The 17,675-nt window shown below is 39.7% G+C and overlaps 1 long non-coding RNA gene across 1 annotated transcript in view; it reads left to right on the top strand.

The window, feature by feature from the left end:
* The window catches only part of LOC113611062 (uncharacterized), a 135,872-nt gene that overhangs the window by 26,181 nt on the left and 92,016 nt on the right, over positions 1 to 17,675 (top strand). The window contains exon 2 of the long non-coding RNA XR_003429345.1: positions 2,454 to 2,543. This is a non-coding gene — a long non-coding RNA (uncharacterized LOC113611062). The remainder of the gene's footprint in view (positions 1 to 2,453; positions 2,544 to 17,675) is intronic.

Below are 17,675 nucleotides of genomic sequence, written 5' to 3'. Positions count from 1 at the left end.
CCAATATATGTATTTGTAAAGCTAAAAATTACTCAATCTATTTTTCTATTTTAAACTTTTTTTATATATCAAATGTTAGCTGACAAGTTGTTTAGAAGCCATGTGTTAATTACTTCTTGTAATTATCGTAATTGCTTGTCTTTTACAGTAGTGTCTGAGGCCAGATACTCGATAATTCCACTTTAGCTGTGAGAGTAATTTGTTTGCTACTGACATCAAATTTTTTAGTACGGTTTGTGAGTTAATTTCAAGTGAATAAAAGGGTTTAGATCACAAGCACATTAGCAGAAATGCCAATGGATATATAAAATTACAGACATATATTAAATTGTCTATTTCTTATACCTAAAAATAAAAGAAAAATAGAAATTTTACTGCCTAAATATATATGTGGGAATTTACTATTCTATCATTTTAGGATTTTTATATGTTTAATTGGGATAACTCAGAAATAAAATATAAGACTGTAATAATGAGACATACACGTATGGCTGTCAGCATAACTGATGCCATCTTGGTCCTATTCTGTTCCTCCCGACCCCACCTAGGGCTTTTTTGTGTAGTAATTCTCTTCTCTACTGTCAAGGACTTTGTAGTTAAAAGATGTTGTTTAATGTTATTTAGGGCCAGGCGGCCTCTATGATCTGTTAGCCTCCAAACAATGATGAAGACCTTCATTGTGTATTTCAGGCACCCACAAGACTAGTTAAGTATCCATAAATATTGACTTAGGGATGCACTTCCTGTTTCCAAGCACTCCCATGCTTCCAAAGCATTCCCATACCCTAGGTTACTGATAAAATTGTCCCAATGGCCCCTCAGTGTTGCAGAGTGCAGCTGTGAATGCTTTCAGATTGTTGTCCAACTGATCCTACTTTGTGAGTAAATTACCCTATAAAAAACTGATCCATTGATTACAGTAAATCCCCTACATACAAACGAGTTCCATTCCAAGAGTGCGTTTGTAAGTCCAACTTGTTTTTAAGTCCAACAAAGTTAGCCTAGGTACCCAACTAACACAATCGGCTGTATAGTACTGTACTGTAATAGGTTTATAATGCTTTTCACACAAATAATACATAGAAAACAAAAAATAAAAAAACTTCTTTTTAACATCTTTATTAGAGTATAACTGCTTTATAGTGTTGTGTCAGTTTCTGCTGTATAACAAAGTGAATCAGCTATATGCATATGTATATCCCCATATCCCCTCCCTCTTGCGTCTCCCTCCCACCCTCCTTAGAAGTATAGTAGTACAGTATAACAGCTGGCATACAGGAGCTGGCATCGAGTGAACAAGGACAGTTGTTGACTGAAGGAGGCAGAGGAGGTGGGAGATGGTAGAGCCAAAGGATCATCAGCAATAGTAGATGGAGGGCAAGCTGAAATTTCACTCACACCTGACGTTGATGGCACAGGTTCTGGTTCCTTGCTGGATTCAATTCTATCTACCCTCTTGAAAAAATGGCATCCCTGGGTAGTAGCTGTTTTGTCCTCAACATCTATGACATGGTGGCACTGGATTGCATTCTGAATGGCTGCTGCAACCTTCATGTACCGTTCTACATTCGGGTCCTATACCTCAAAAAGTTACAGTGCCTCCTCAAATAAAGAAAATCCCCTTTCCATTTCCTGTGTCCTGAATCTCTTCAGTTCTTCAATTACTTCGTTTTCCTCTTGCCTCTCTTTGTCCATTCTCTGGGCCTCCGATTCCTGGCACTTCTTACCAGTACCAGCTACATCACCGCTGCTTTTACGCTTGCTTCTGGACATCCTGGGCTTGAAATAAAGATACTGTACTACTGTACTCTCTACAGTACCGTACAGTAAAGTACACAAAAGCACAACCACTTGTAGATGATGTACGAACGTGACAGTGTACACCACACATGTGAAGTAACATATTATTGGACATGCGAACACATTTTCGCACCTTTGAAAGTTCGCAACTTGAAGGTTCGTATGTAGGGGACTTACTGTATGCGGAGCTGTCTGCCTCGCTTCTTGGTCTCAAATTACCTCCTCAGTTCAGTGGGTACTTTTCTTTCTCGCCATTCTCTAACACATATGATTTCATAGTTCCCTTTAATGTAACTCTAAATTATAGTGTTATTTAGAATAAACAGCTTCCCCATCCTTTATTTAATTATAAATATTTTTCCAAAACTATTTACTAGGCAACTACTTTGTTCTGAGAATTTTGCTAGACCTTGGGGATACAGTGTTGAAAAAGTATATTCTTGTTTCTCAGAAGCATTGGGAAGAATGTAATAGTTGCAAATGAATACAATATTGAATAAGTATTTTGGTGAGTATATGCACAGAACATGTGGAAGCCCACTAATGGTGTCATTTAGCCGGTCTTCTGGCTTCCTAAAGAGAATTTTCATGTGAACTGATTGCTAAGTAAAATCTGCAAGACCTAAGTGTGAAACCATTTGGGTATGTTTCAGAAGGAGGGAAACCAGTGGAGGAAATCCCAGATAAGAGAGGTGAACCAAAAGGTGAAAGAGGACACAGCTTATTGGGGAAAAACCAATCTGGTAAGTAGAGACCTCAACAAATATGATTTATCAATAAGGTAAACAAGTAATTCATCATGAAGACTGGTCTTTTTGACTAAGGGTTTTGGGTGTTATCTGAGGCTTTAGTGTTTGTGCTTTGGAAGTAGTTGCTGATAATCAAATGCTTAACAGTGTTAAACAGGACAAATGCTAAGTAGATTTTTCAATGGGAGAAAAAAAATCTTATATGTTGTCAGTATGTGTTTAGGTTATTTTTCATTTTAATAAGGTTTATATTTGACAAAGTATTAATGATTTCTTCATTTTTTTTATTATATGACAAGCTTCAGAGAACAGTTTTTATTAGATTTTTGTTTAATGCCTTATCCGACAGCACACATACATATGTATATCTCGTTAGCTCAGTTTTTAAAATTTATAATCATGAAGTGACTGACATAGAGCAGTTGTTTTAGTTCAATGCTGTATCATTCTACTAAAGCCTAGTCATTCCTCTTAGAAATTCATACAAAGAAATACACGTGGTTAACGGGAAGACCTTCAAGTCGTGTACTTCTGATTAAGTTTAAGATATATTTAATAATGAAGATCAGTACATTGGCTAATTGCTGCATACAGTGCTAAGAATTAGAAAATTTTTAATCCAATATGCAGAGATAAGCAGAATTGAATTCCTGAACTATCAACTACCAAGCAAAGCACTACCAAGCAGACTACATTTCCTCCTAGTTCCAGACTGGGAATAATGTGGAATCATTTTAGGTGATACGTATTTTTACTTTTTAAACACTATAACCAAATTTAATATAAAATGCAAAAAAAAGTTCTTTCATGCTCAAATAATTTTACATTTTGGTTTCAGATACCTATAGTAAAAATTTTAAAGAGTGTCTTATGTAAATGATGGACTCTCTTCACTGTTTTATCAAATAAGCTAGGTCCAGTTACTAAGAAGTGAGGTACTTCTGTGATTCCAAAGTACTTTATACTGAGCATAGTGTATTAAGTCATCTATGCATTTTGTAAATTAATGAACATCTCTGACTTCCCACTGTGCCCTAAAAAGTCTTTTGCTTCCTCTGCAAATTTTATTAGATACTGAATGACTTATTTTAAAATAGTTTTGTCTTGGTAATCATTTTTCACTCTGTGTAAAATGGGTGATGATTTCATAATCTATAAATCTTAAATGAATATTTTTTTAACATCTTTATTGGGGTATAATTGCTTTACAATGGTGTGTTAGTTTCTGCTTTATAACAAAGTGAATCAGTTATACATATACATATGTTCCCATATCTCTTCCCTCTTGTGTCTCCCTCCCTCCCACCCTCCCTATCCCACCCCTCCAGGCGGTCACAAAGCACCAAGCTGATATCCCTGTGCCACGCGGCTGCTTCCCACTAGCTATCTACCTTACGTTTGTTAGTGTATATATATCCATGCCTCTCTCTCGCCCTGTCACAGCTCACCCTTCCCCCTCCCCATATCCTCAAGTCCGGTCTCCAGTAGGTCTGTGTCTTTATTCCTGTCTTACCCCTAGGTTCTTCATGACATTTCTTTTTCTTAAATTCCATATATATGTGTTAGCATACGGTATTTGTCTTTCTCTTTCTGACTTACTTCAATCTGTATGACAGACTCTAGGTCTATCCACCTCATTACAAATAGCTCAATTTCGTTTCTTTTTATGGCTGAGTAATATTCCATTGTATATATGTGCCACATCTTCTTTATCCATTCATCCGATGATGGGCACTTAGGTTGTTTCCATCTCCGGGCTACTGTAAATAGAGCTGCAGTGAACATTTTGGTACATGACTGTTTTTGAATTTTGGATTTCTCAGGGTATATGCCCAGTAGTGGGATTGCTGGGTCATATGGTAGTTCTATTTGTAGTTTTTTAAGGAACCTCCATACTGTTCTCCATAGTGGCAGAACCAATTCACATTCCCACCAGCAGTGCAAGAGTGTTCCCTTTTCTCCACACCCTCTCCAGCATTTATTGTTTCTAGATATTTTGATGATGGCCACTCTGACTGGTGTGAGATGATATCTCATTGTAGTTTTGATTTGCATTTCTGTAATGATTAATGAAGTTGAGCATTCTTTCATGTGTTTGTTGGCAACCTGTTTAGGTTCTTTGGAGAAATGTCTATTTAGGTCTTCTGCCCATTTTTGGATTGGGTTGTTTGTTTTTTTGTTATTGAGCTGCATGAGCTGCTTGTAAATTTTGGAGATTAATCCTTTGTTGGTTGCTTCTTTTTGTTGCAATGGTAAATGGGAGTGTTTCCTTGATTTCACTTTCAGATTTTACATCATTAGTATATAGGAATGCCAGAGATTTCTGTGCATTAATTTTTTATCCTGCTACTTTACCAAATTCATTGATTAGCTCTAGTAGTTTTCTGGTAGCATCTTTAGGATTCTCTATGTATACTATCATGTCATCTGCAAACAGTGACAGCTTTACTTCTTCTTTTCCAATTTGGAATCCTTTTATTTCCTTTTCTTCTCTGATTGCTGTGGCTAAAACTTTCAAAACTATGTTGAATAAGAGTGGTGAGAGTGGGCAACCTTGTCTTTTTCCTGATCTTAGTGGAAATGCTTTCAGTTTTTCACCATTAAGGATGATGTTTGCTGTGGGCTTGTTATATATGGCCTTTATTATGTTGAGGAAAGTTCCCTCTATGCCTACTTTCTGCAAGGTTTTTATCATAAATGGGTGTTGAATTTTGTCAAAAGCTTTCTCTGCATCTATTGAGATGATCATATGGTTTTTCTCCTTCAATTTGTTAATATGGTTTATCACATTGATTTGCGTATATTGAAGAATCCTTGCATTCCTGGAATAAACCCCACTTGATCATGGTGTATGATCCTTTTAATGTGCTGTTAGATTCTGTTTGCTAGTATTTTGTTGAGGATTTCTGCATCTATGTTCATCAGTGGTATTGGCCTGTAGTTTTCTTTCTTTGTGACATCCTTGTCTGGTTTTGGTATCAAGGTGATGGTGGCCTTGTAGAAGGAATTTGGGAGTGTTCCTCCCTCTGCTATATTTTGGAAGAGTTTGAGAAGGATAGGTGTTAGCTCTTCTCTAAATGTTTGATACAATTCGCCTGTGAAGCTATCTGGTTTGGGGCTTTTGTTTGTTGGAAGATTTTTAATCACACTTTCAATTTCAGTGCTTGTGATTGGTCTGTTCATATTTTCTATTTATTCCTGATTCAGTCTTGGCAGGTTGTGCATTTCTAAGAATTTGTCCATTTCTTCCTGGTTATCCATTTTATTGGCATAGAGTTGCTTGTAGTAATCTCTCATGATCTTTTTTATTTCTGCAGTGTCAGTTGTTACTTCTCCTTTTTCATTTCTAATTTTATTGATTTGAGTCTTCTCCCTTTTTTTTTTTGATGAGTCTGGCTAATGGTTTATCAATTTTCTTTATCTTCTCAAAGAACCAGCTTTTAGTTTTATTGATCTTTGCTATCGTTTCCTTCATTATTTTTCATTTATTTCTGATCTGATTTTTATGATTTCTTTCCTTCTAATTTCTGGATTTTTTTTGTTCTTCTTTCTCTAATTTCTTGAGGTGCAAGGTTAGGTTATTTATTCGAGATGTTTCCTGCTTCTTAAGGTGGGCTTTTATTGCTATAAACTTCCCCCTTAGAACTGCTTTTGCTGCATCCCATAGGTTTTGGGTCGTTGTGTCTCCATTGTCATTTGTTTCTAGGTATTATTTTATTTCCTCTTTGATTTCTTCACTGATCACTTCGTTATTAAGTAGTGTATTGTTTAGCCTCCATGTGTTGTAAAAATACAGATCTTTTCTTGTAACTGATATCTAGTCTCATGGCGTTGTGGTTGGAAAAGATACTTGGTACAATTTCAATTTTCTTATATTTACCAAGGCTTGATTTGTGACCCAAGATATGATCCTGGAGAATGTTCCATGAGCACTTGAGAAAAACGTGTATTCTGTTGTTTTTGGATGCAGTGTCCAATAAATATCAATGAAGTCCAGCTTGTTTAATATATCATTTAAAGCTTGTGTTTATTTATTTTCATTTTGGATGATCTGTCCATTGTGAAAGTGGGGTGTTAAAATCCCCTACTATGAATGTGTTACTGTCGATTTCCCCTTTTATGGCTGTTAGTATTTGCCTTATGTATTGAGGTGCTCCTATGTTGGGTGCATAAATATTTACAATCGTTATATCTTCTTCTTGGTTCGATCCCTTGATCATTATGTACTGTCCTTCTTTGTCTCTTGTGATAGTCTTTATTTTAAAGTCTATTTTGTCTGATATGAGAATTGCTACTCCAGCTTTCTTTTGGTTTCCATTTGCATGGAATATCTTTTTCTATTCCCTTACTTTCAGTCTGTATGTGTCTCTAGGTCTGAAGTGGGTCTCTTGTAGACAGCATATATATGGGTCTTGTTTTTGTATCCATTCAGCCAATCTGTGTCTTTTGGTGGGAGCATTTAGTCCATTTACATTTAAGGTAATTATCGATATGTATGTTCCTATTCCCATTTTCTAAATTGTTTTGGGTTCATTATTATAGGTATTTTCCTTGCCTTGTGTTTCTTTTTCCTTTAGCATTTGTTGTAAAGCTGGTTTGGTGGTGCTGAACTCTCTCAGCTTTTGCTTGTCTGTAAAGGTTATAATTTCTCCATCAAATCTGAATGAGATCCTTGCTGGGTAGAGTAATCTTGGTTGCAGGTTTTTCTCCTTCATCACTTTCAGTATGTCCTGCCACTCCCTTCTGGCTTGCAGAGTTTCTGCTGAGAGATCAGCTGTTAACCTTATGGGGATTCCCTTGTGTGTCATTTGTTGTTTTTCCCTTGCTGCTTTTAATATGCTTTCTTTTTATTTACTGTTTGATTAATATGTGTCTTGGCATATTTCTCCTTGGATTTATCCTGTATGGGACTCACTGTGCTTCCTGAACTTCATTCACTATTTCCTTTCCCATATCAGGGAAGTTTTCAACTATAATCTCTTCAAATATTTTCTCAGTCCCTGTCTTTTTCTCTTCTTCTTTTGGAAACCCTATAATTTGAATGTTGGTGTGTTTAATGATGTCCCAGAGGTCTCTGAGAGTGTCCTCAGTTCTTTTCATTCTTTTTTCTTTATTCTGCTCTGCAGTAGTTATTTCCACTATTTTATCTTCCAGGTCACTTATCAATTCTTCTGCCTCAGTTATTCTGCTATTGATCCCATCTAGAGTATTTTTAATTTCATTTATTGTGTTGTTCATCGTTGCTTGTTTCATCTTTATTTCTTCTAGGTCCTTGTTAAATGTTTCTTGCATTTTGTCCATTCTATTTACAAGATTTTGGACCATCTTTACTATAATTATTCTGAATTCTTTTTCAGGTAGACTGCCTATTTCCTCTTCATTTGTTAGGTGTGATGCATTTTTATCTTGCTCCTTCATCTGCTATGTGTTTTTCTGTCTTCTCATTTTGCTTATCTTACTGTGTTTGGGGTCTCCTTTTTGCAGGCTTCAGGTTCGTAGTTCCCGCTGTTTTTGATGTCTGTCTCCAGTGGCTAAAGTTGGTTCAGTGGGTTGTGTAGGCTTCCTGGTGGAGGGGACTAGTGCCTGTGTTCTGGTGGATGAGGCTGGATCTTGTCTCTTTAGTGGGCAGGTCCACGTCTGGTGGTGTGTTTTGGGGTGTCTGTGGACTTACTATGATTTTAGGCAGCCTCTCTGCTAATGGGTGGGGTTGTGTTCCTGTTTTGCTAGTTGTTTGGCATAGGTTGTCCAGCACTGTAGCTTGCTGGTCGTTGAGTGAAGCTGGGTGCTGGTGTTAAGATGGAGGTCTCTGGGAGATGTTCGCCATTTGATATTATGTGGAGCTGGGAGGTCTCTTGTTGACCAGTGTCCTGAAGTTGGCTCTCCCACCTCAGAGGCAGAGCCGTGACTCCTGGCTGGAGCACCAAGAGCCTTTCATCCACATGGCTCAGAATAAAAGGGAGAAAAAGTAGAGAGAATTAATAGAAATAGGAAGAAAGAAAGGAGGGAGGGAAGGAAGAAAGAAAGAAGGAAAGAAGGGAGGAAGGAAAGAAGGGAGGAAGGAAGGAAAAAACACAGAAAGAAAGAAGATACAGTAAAATAAAAGTATAATAAAGTTATTGAATTAAAAAAATTTAGAAAAAAAAAGGGACGGATAGAACCTTAGGACAAATGGTGGAAGCAAAGCTATACAGCAAAATCTTACACAGAAGCATACACATACACCCTCAAAAAAAGAGGTAAAGGGAAATAAATTATAAATCTTGCTCTCAAAGTCCACCTCCTAAATTTGGGATGATTCGTTTTCTAAAGGAGGGAGGAAAGGAAGGGTGGGAGGGATGGAGGAAGGAAGGAAAGAAGGTAAAGTATAATAAAGTTATTAAAATTAATTATTAAGAAAATATTTTTAAAAAAATGGCTGGATAGAAGCTTAGGACAAATGGTGGAAGCAAAGCTATACAGAGAAGATCTCACACAGAAGCATATACATACACATTCACAAAAAGAGGAAAAGGGGGAAAAATCATAGATCTTGCTCTCGAAGTCCACCTCCTCTATTTGGGGTGATTCGTTGTCTATTCATGTATTCCACAGATGCAGTGTACATCAAGTTGATTGTGGAGCTTTAATCCGCTGCTTCTGAGGCTGCTGGGAGAGATTTCCCTTTCTCTTCTTTGTTCTCACAGCTCCCAGGGGCTCAGCTTTGGATTTGGCCCTGCCTCTGTGTGTAGGTCGCTGGAGGGCGTCTGTTTCTTGCTCAGACAGGACGGGGTTAAAGGAGGCGCTGATTCGGGGGCTCTGGCGCACTCAGGCCGGGGGGGGAAGGGCACTGCGTGTGGGGCAAGCCTGCGGCCCGCCGTGCTTTCTCCTGGGGAAGTTGTCCCTGGATCCCGGGAACCTGGCAGTGGCGGGCTGCACAGGCTTCCCGGAAGAGGGGTGTAGATAGTGACCTGTGCTCGTACACAGGCCCCTTGGTGGCAGCAGCAGCAGCCTTAGCGTCTCCTGCCCGTCTCTGGGGTCCGTGCTTTTAGCCACGGCTCGCGCCCGTCTCTGGGGTCCGTGCTTTTAGCCGCGGCTCGCACCCGTCTCTGGAGTTCCTTTAAGCAGTGCTCTTAATCCCCTCTCGTGCACCAGGAAACAAAGAGGGAAGAAAAAGTCTCTTGCCTCTTTGGCAGCTCCAGACCTTTTCCCGGACTCCCTGCTGGCTAGCCGTGGTGCACTAACCCCTTCAGGCTGTGTTCATGCAGCCAACCCCAGTCCTCTCCCTACACTCCGACCGAAGCCCGAGCCTCAGCTCGCAGCCCCGTCCACCCCGGCGGGCAAGCAGACAAGCCTCTCGGGCTGGTGAGTGCCGGTCGGCACCGATTCTCTGTGCAGGAATCTCCCTGCTTTGCCCTCCACACCCCTGTTGCTGTGCTCTCCTCCGTGGCCCCAAAGCTCCCCCCTCCGCCCGCGAAGGAGCCTCCTAGTGTGTGGAAACCTTTCCTCCTTCACGGCTGCCTCCCACTGGTGCAGGTGCTGTCTCTATTCTTTTGTCTCTGTTTTTTTTTTTTTTTCTTTTGCCCTACCCAGGTATGTGGGGAGTTTCTTGCCTTTTGGGTGGTCTGATGTCTTTTGCCAGCATTCAGTAGGTGTTCTGTAGGAGTTGTTCCACGTGTAGATGTATTTCTGGTGTATCTGTGGGGCGGAAGGTGATCTCCGCGTCTTAGTCTTCCACCATCTTCCCAGCACCCCTTAAATGAATATTTTAACAAAGAGCATAGATTATATTTTTCTCTGATCTCCAGTGGCTGTGTATCTGAACTTGTTTGTGCAGTCTACCTCAAATATGTGAAAGGAATCATTTGTCATTTTCTGGCTCAAGAAAGAGTATATGTCTCAATATAAAATAAAAAAATCACTACAGTTGATTAGGGATGGGGAGTTAGGGGTGAGAGGGGAGAATAGTGGATGTGATAGAGGATATAGGATTTCTTTTTGGGTTGATGAAAATGCTCTAAAATTGACTGTGATGATGGTATAGATATCTGTGAATATTCTAAAAAATCATTGAATTGTATTCTTTGAATTGATGAATTGTATGGTATGTGGATTATATTTCAAAAAATCAGTTAAAAAAAATCTCAACCTGCTTTTCCTGGCTTTGAAGATGAAGGAAGGGGCCATGAGCCAAGGACTGTGAACGGTCTTTAAAAAGTAGAAAATTCAAGGGAACAGATTCTCCACCAGGGCCACCAGAGACCTAGAACAACCTTGTCAACACCTTGCTTTCACCCCAGTGACTCCATTTTGGACTACTGACCGATGTAACTGTGAGATAACAAATTTGTGTTGTTGTAAGCCAGTGAGTTTGTGACTTAAACAGGCAACAAAAAAATAATACTCCTTACCTAGGCTACATCACTGTATTTGTAGCCATTTAGTTGACAAAATTTCCAATAGATTCACACATAATGGATTCACCCAATGGACAGACAAATTCTATATTAAAATAAGATAGGGAGCGAGGGGGAAGATGGTGGAAGAGTAAGACATGGAGATCACCTTCCTCCCCAAAGATACATCAAAAATACATCTACACGTGGAACAACTCCTACAGAACACCTACTGAACGTTGGCAGAAGTCCTCAGACCTCCCAAAAGGCAAGAAACTCCCCACGTACCTGGATAGGGCAAAAGAATAAACAGAGACAAAAGCGTAGGGACGGGACCTGCACCAGTGGGAGGGAGGGAGCCATGAAGGAGGAAAGGTTTCCACACACTAGAAGCCCCTTTGTGGGCGGAGACTGCGGGTAGCAGAGGGGGGAAGCTTCGGAGCCGCGGAAGAGAGCACAGCAACAGGGGTGCAGAGGGCAAAGCGGAGAGATTCCCGCAGAGAGGATCGGTGCCGACCAGCACTTACCAGCCCGAGAGGCTTGTCTGCTCACCTGCCGAGGCAGGCGGGGCTGGGAGCTGAGGCTCGGGCTTCGGTCGGAGTGCAGGGTGAGGACTGGGGTTGGCAGCGTGAACACAGCCTGCAGGGGGTTAGTGAACCATGGATAGCCAGGAGGGATTCCGGGGAGAAGTCTGGAGCGGCTGAAGAGGCAAGAGACTTTTCCTTCCCTCTTTGTTTCCTGGTGCGCAAGGAGAGGGGATTAAGAGTGCTGCATAAATGTGCTCCAGAGACGGGTGCCAGCCGCGGCTAAAAGCACAGACCCCAGAGACAGGCATGAGACGCTAAGGCTGTTGCTGCCGCTACCAAGAAGCTGCCGCTACCAAGAAGCCTGTGTATAAGCACAGGTCACTATCCACACCCCTCTTCCCGGGAGCCTGGGAGCCTGTGCAGCCTGCCACTGCCAGGGATCCAGGGACAACTTCCCTGGGAGAACGCATGACATGCCTCAGGCTGGTGCAACATTCTGCTGGGCTCTGCTGCCGCAGGCTCACCCCTCATCCGCACTGCTCCCTCCACACGGCCTGAGTGAGCCAGAGCCCCCCCCCCCAAGCAGCTGCTCCTGTAACCCCATCCTGCCTGAGCAAAGAACAGACGCCCTCCAGTGACCTACACGCAGAGGTGGGGCCAAATCCAAAGCTGAGCCCCTGGGAGCTGTGCGAACAAAGAAGAGAAAGGGAAATCTCTCCCAGCAGCCTCAGAAGCAGCAGATTAAAGCTCCACAATCAAATTGATGTACCCTGCATCTGTGGAATACATGAATAGACAACGAATCATCCCAAATTGAGGAGGTGGACTTTGAGAGCAAGATTTATGATTTTTCCCCTTTTCCTCTTTTTGTGAGTGTGTATGCTTCTGTGCGAGATTTTGTCTGTATAGCTTTGCTTTCACCCTTTGTCTAGGGTTCTATAAGTCTGTGTTTTTGTTTCTTTAAAATTTTTTTATTTTAATAACTTTATTTTATCTTTATTTTATCTTCTTTCTCCCTCCCTCCCTTCCTTTCTTTTTCTCCCTTTTATTCTGAGCCGTGTGGATGAAAGGCTCTTGGTGCTGCAGCCAGGAGTCAGTGCTGTGCCTCTAGGTGGGAGAGCCAACTTCAGGACACTGGTCCACAAGAGACCTCCCAGCTCCACATAAAATCAAATGGCGAACATCTCCCAGAGATCATCTCAACACCAACACCCAGCTTCACTCAATGACCAGCAAGCTACAGTGCTGGACACCCTATGCCAAACAACTAGCAAGACAGGAACACAACCCCACCCATTAGCAGAGAGGCTGCCTAAAATCATAATAAGTCTACAGACACCTCAAAATACACCACCAGACGTGGACCTGCCCACCAGAAAGACACGATCCAGCCTCATCCACCAGAACACAGGCACTAGTCCCCTCCACCAGGAAGCCTACACAACCCACTGAACCATCCTTAGCCACTGGGGACAGACACCAAAAACAAGGGGAACTACGAACCTGTAGCTGGCAAAAAGGAGACCCCAAACACAGTAAGATGAACAAAATGAGAAGACAGAAAAACACACAGCAGATAAAAATGCACCAGACTGAACAAATGAAGAGGAAATAGGCAGTCTACCTGAAAAAGAATTCAGAATAATGATAGTAAAGATGATCCAAAAATCTTGGAAATAGAATAGAGAAAATGCAAGAAACATTTAACAGCGACCTAGAAGAACTAAAGATGAAACAAGCAACGATGAACAACACAATAAATGAAATTAAAAATACTCTAGATGGGATCAATAGCAGAATAACTGAGGCAGAAGAACGGATAAGTGACCTGGAACATAAAATAGTGGAAATAAATACTGCAGATCAGAATAAAGAAAAAAGAATGAAAAGAACTGAGGACAGTCTCACAGACCTCTGGGGCAACATTAAATGCACCAACATTTGAATTATAGGGGTTCCAGAAGAAGAAGAGAAAAAGAAAGGGACTGAGAAAATATATGAAGAGATTATAGTTGAAAACTTCCCTAATATGGGAAAGGAAATAGTGAATCAAGTCCAGGAAGCACAGAGTCCCATACAGGATAAATCCAAGGAGAAATATGCCAAGACACATATTAATCAATCTGTCAAAAAGTAAATACAAAGAAAGCATATTAAAAGCAGCAAGGGAAAAACAACAAATAACACACAAGGGAATCCCCATAAGGCTAATAGCTGATCTTTCAGCAAAATCTCTGCAAGCCAGAAGGGACTGGCAGGACATATTTAAACTGATGAAGGAGAGAAACCTACAACCAAGATTACTCTACCCAGCAAGGATCTCATTCAGCTTTGATGGAGAAACTAAAACCTTTACAGACAAGCAAAAGCTGAGAGTTAGCACCACCAAACCAGCTTTACAACAAATGCTAAAGGATCTTCTCTAGGCAAGAAGCACAAGAGAAAGAAAAGATCTACAATAACAAACCCAAAACAACTAAGAAAATGGGAATAGGAACATACATATCGATAATTACCTTAAATGTAAATGGACTAAATGCTCCCACCAAAAGACACAGACTAGCTGAATGGATACAAAAACAAGACCCATATATATGCTGCCTACAAGAGACCCACTTCAGACCTAGAGACAGATACAGACTGAAAGTAAGGGGATGGAAAAAGATATTCCATGCAAATGGAAATCAAAAGAAAGCTGGAGTAGCAATTCTCATATCAGACAAAATAGACTTTAAAATAAAGACTATCACAAGAGACAAAGAAGGACAGTACATAATGATCAAGGGATCGAACCAAGAAGAAGATATAACGATTGTAAATATTTATGCACCCAACATAGGAGCACCTCAATACATAAGGCAAATACTAACAGCCATAAAAGGGGAAATCGACAGTAACACATTCATAGTAGCGGACTTTTACACCCCACCAATGGACATATCATCCAAAATGAAAATAAGGAAACACAAGCTTTAAATGATACATTAAACAAGATGGACTTAATTGATATTTATAGGACATTTCATCCAAAAACAACAGAATACACGTTTTTCTCAAGTGCTCATGGAACATTCTCCAGGATAGATCATATCTTGGTTCACAAAATCAAGCCTTGGTAAATTTAAGAAAACTGAAATTGTATCAAGTATCTTTTCCGACCACAACACTATGAGACTAGATATCAATTACAGGAAAAGATCTGTAAAAAATACAAACACATGGAGGGTAAACAATACACTACTTAATAACGAAGGGATCACTGAAGAAATCAAAGAGGAAATCAAAAAATACCTAGAAACAAATGACAATGGAGACATGACGACCCAAAACCTATGGGATGCAGCAAAAGTAGTTCTAAGAGGGAAGTTTATAGCAATGCAATCCTACCTTAAGAAACAGTAAACATCTCGAATAAACAACCTAACCTTGCACCTAAACAATTAGAGAAAGAAAAACAAAAAAACCCCAAAGTTAGCAGAAGGAACAAAATCATAAAGAGCAAATCAGAAATAAATGAAAAAGATATGAAGTAAACAATAGCAAAGATCAATAAAACTAAAAGCTGGTTCTTTGAGAAGATAAACAAAATTGATAAACCATTAGCCATACTCATCAAGAAAAAAAGGGAGAAGACTCAAATCAATAAAATTAGAAATGAAACAGGAGAAGTAACAACTGACACTGCAGAAATAAAAAAGATCATGAGAGATTACTACAAGCAACTCTATGCCAATAAAATGGACAACCTGGAAGAAATAGACAAATTCTTAGAAATGCACAATCTGCCAAGACTGAATCAGGAAGAAATAGAAAATATGAACAGACCAATCCCAAGCACTGAAATTGAACCTGGGATTAAAAATCTTCCAACAAACAAAAGCCCAGGACCAGATGGCTTCACAGGCGAATTCTATCAAACATTTAGAGAAGAGCTAACACCTTATCCTTCTCAAACTCTTCCAAAATATAGCAGAGGGAGGAACACTTCCAAACTCATTCTACAAGGCCACCATGACTCTGATACCAAAACCAGAGAAGGATGTCACAAAGAAAGAAAACTACAGGCCAATACCACTGATGAACATAGATGCAGAAATCCTCAACAAAATACTAGCAAACAGAATCTAACAGCACATTAAAAGGATCATACACCATGATCAAATGGGGTTTATTCTAGGAATGCAAGGATTCTTCAATATACGCAAATCAATCAATGTAATACACCATATTAACAAATTGAAGGAGAAAAACCACATGATCATCTCAATAGATGCAGAGCAAGCTTTCGACAAAATTCAACACCCATTTATAATAAGAACCCTGCAGAAAGTAGGCATAGAGGGAACTTTCCTCAACATAATAAAGGTCATATATGACAAACCCATAGCCAACATCATCCTCAGTGTTGAAAAACTGAAAGCATTTCCACGAAGGTCAGGAACAAGACAAGGTTGCCCACTCTCACCACTCTTATTCAACATAATTTTGGAAGGTTTAGCCACAGCAATCAGAGAAGAAAAGGAAATAAAAGGAATCCAAATCAGAAAAGAAGAAGTAAAGCTGTCACTGTTTGCAGATGACATGATACTTATACATAGAGAATCCTAAAGATGCTACCAGAAAATTACTAGAGCTAATCAATGAATTTGGTAAGGTAGCAGGTACAAAATTTATGCACAGAAATCTCTGGCATTCCTATACACTAATGATGAAAAATGTAAAGTGAAATCAAGAAAACACTCCCATTTACCATTGCAACAAAAAGAATAAAATATCTAGGAATAAATCTACCTAGGGAGACAAAAGACCTGTATGCAGAAAATTATAAGACACTGATGAAAGAAATTAAGATGATACAAATAGATGGAGAAATATACCATGTGCTTGGATTGGAAGAATCAACATTGTGAAAATGACTCTACTACCCAAAGCAATCTACAGATTCAATGTAATCCCTATCAAACTACCACTGGCATTTTTCAGAGAACTAGAACAAAAAATTTCACCATTTGTATGGAAACACAAAAGACCCCGAATAGCCAAAGCAATCTTGAGAAAGAAAAATGGAGCTGGAGCAATCAGGCTCCCTGACTTCAGACTATACTACAAAGCTACAGTAATTAAGACAGTATGGTACTGGCACAAAACCAGAAATATAGATCAGTGGAACAGGATAGAAAGCCCAGAGATAAACCCACGCACATATGGTCACCTTATCTTTGATAAAGGAGGCAGGAATGTACAGTGGAGAAAGGACAGCCTCTTCAATAAGTGGTGCTGGGAAAACTGGACAGGTACATGTAAAAGTATGAGATTAAAACACTCCCTAACACCATACACAAAAATAGGCTCAAAATGGATTAAAGACCTAAATGTAAGGCCAGAAACTATCAAACTCTTAGAGGAAAACATAGGTAGAACACTCTATGACATAAATCACAGCAAGATCCTTTTTGACCCACCTCCTAGATAAATGGAAACAAAAACAAAAATTAAACAATGGGACCTAATGAAACTTAAAAACTTTTGCACAGCAAAGGAAACCATAAACAAGACCAAAAGACAACTCTCAGAATGGGAGAAAATATTTGCAAATGAAGCAACTGACCAAGGATTAATCTCCAAAATTCATAAGCAGCTCATGCAGCTTAATAACAAAAAAATAAACAACCCAATCCAAAAATGGGCAGAAGACCTAAGTAGACATTTCTTCAAAGAAGATAAACAGGTTGCCAACAAACACATGAAAGAATGCTCAACATCATTAATCATTAGAGAAATGCAAATCAAAAGTACAATGAGATATCATCGCACACCAGTCAGAATGGCCATCATCAAAAAATCTAGAAACAATAAATGCTGGAGAGGGTGTGGAGAAAAGGGAACACTCTTGAACTGCTAGTGGGAATGTGAATTGGTACAGCCACTATGTAGAACAGTATGGAGGTTCCTTAAAAAACTACAAATAGAAGTACCATATGACCCAGCAATCCCACTGCTGGGCATATACCCTGAGAAACCATAAATCAAAAAGAGTCATGTAACAAAATGTTCATTGCCGCTCTATTTACAATAGCCAGGAGATGTAAACAACCAAGTGTCCATCATCGGATGAATGGATAAAGAAGATGTGGCACATATATACAATGGAATATTACTCAGCCATAAAAAGTTGTTTGTAGTGAGGTGGATGGACCTAGAGCCTGTCATACAGAGTGAAGTCAGAA

Source organism: Aethalodelphis obliquidens, unplaced genomic scaffold (assembly GCF_003676395.1).
Source record: "Aethalodelphis obliquidens isolate GAN/ISIS:26980383/991018 unplaced genomic scaffold, ASM367639v1 scaffold67, whole genome shotgun sequence".
Taxonomy (NCBI): Eukaryota; Metazoa; Chordata; class Mammalia; order Artiodactyla; family Delphinidae; genus Aethalodelphis; species Aethalodelphis obliquidens.
This window is presented reverse-complemented; position numbering and strand designations above follow the sequence as displayed.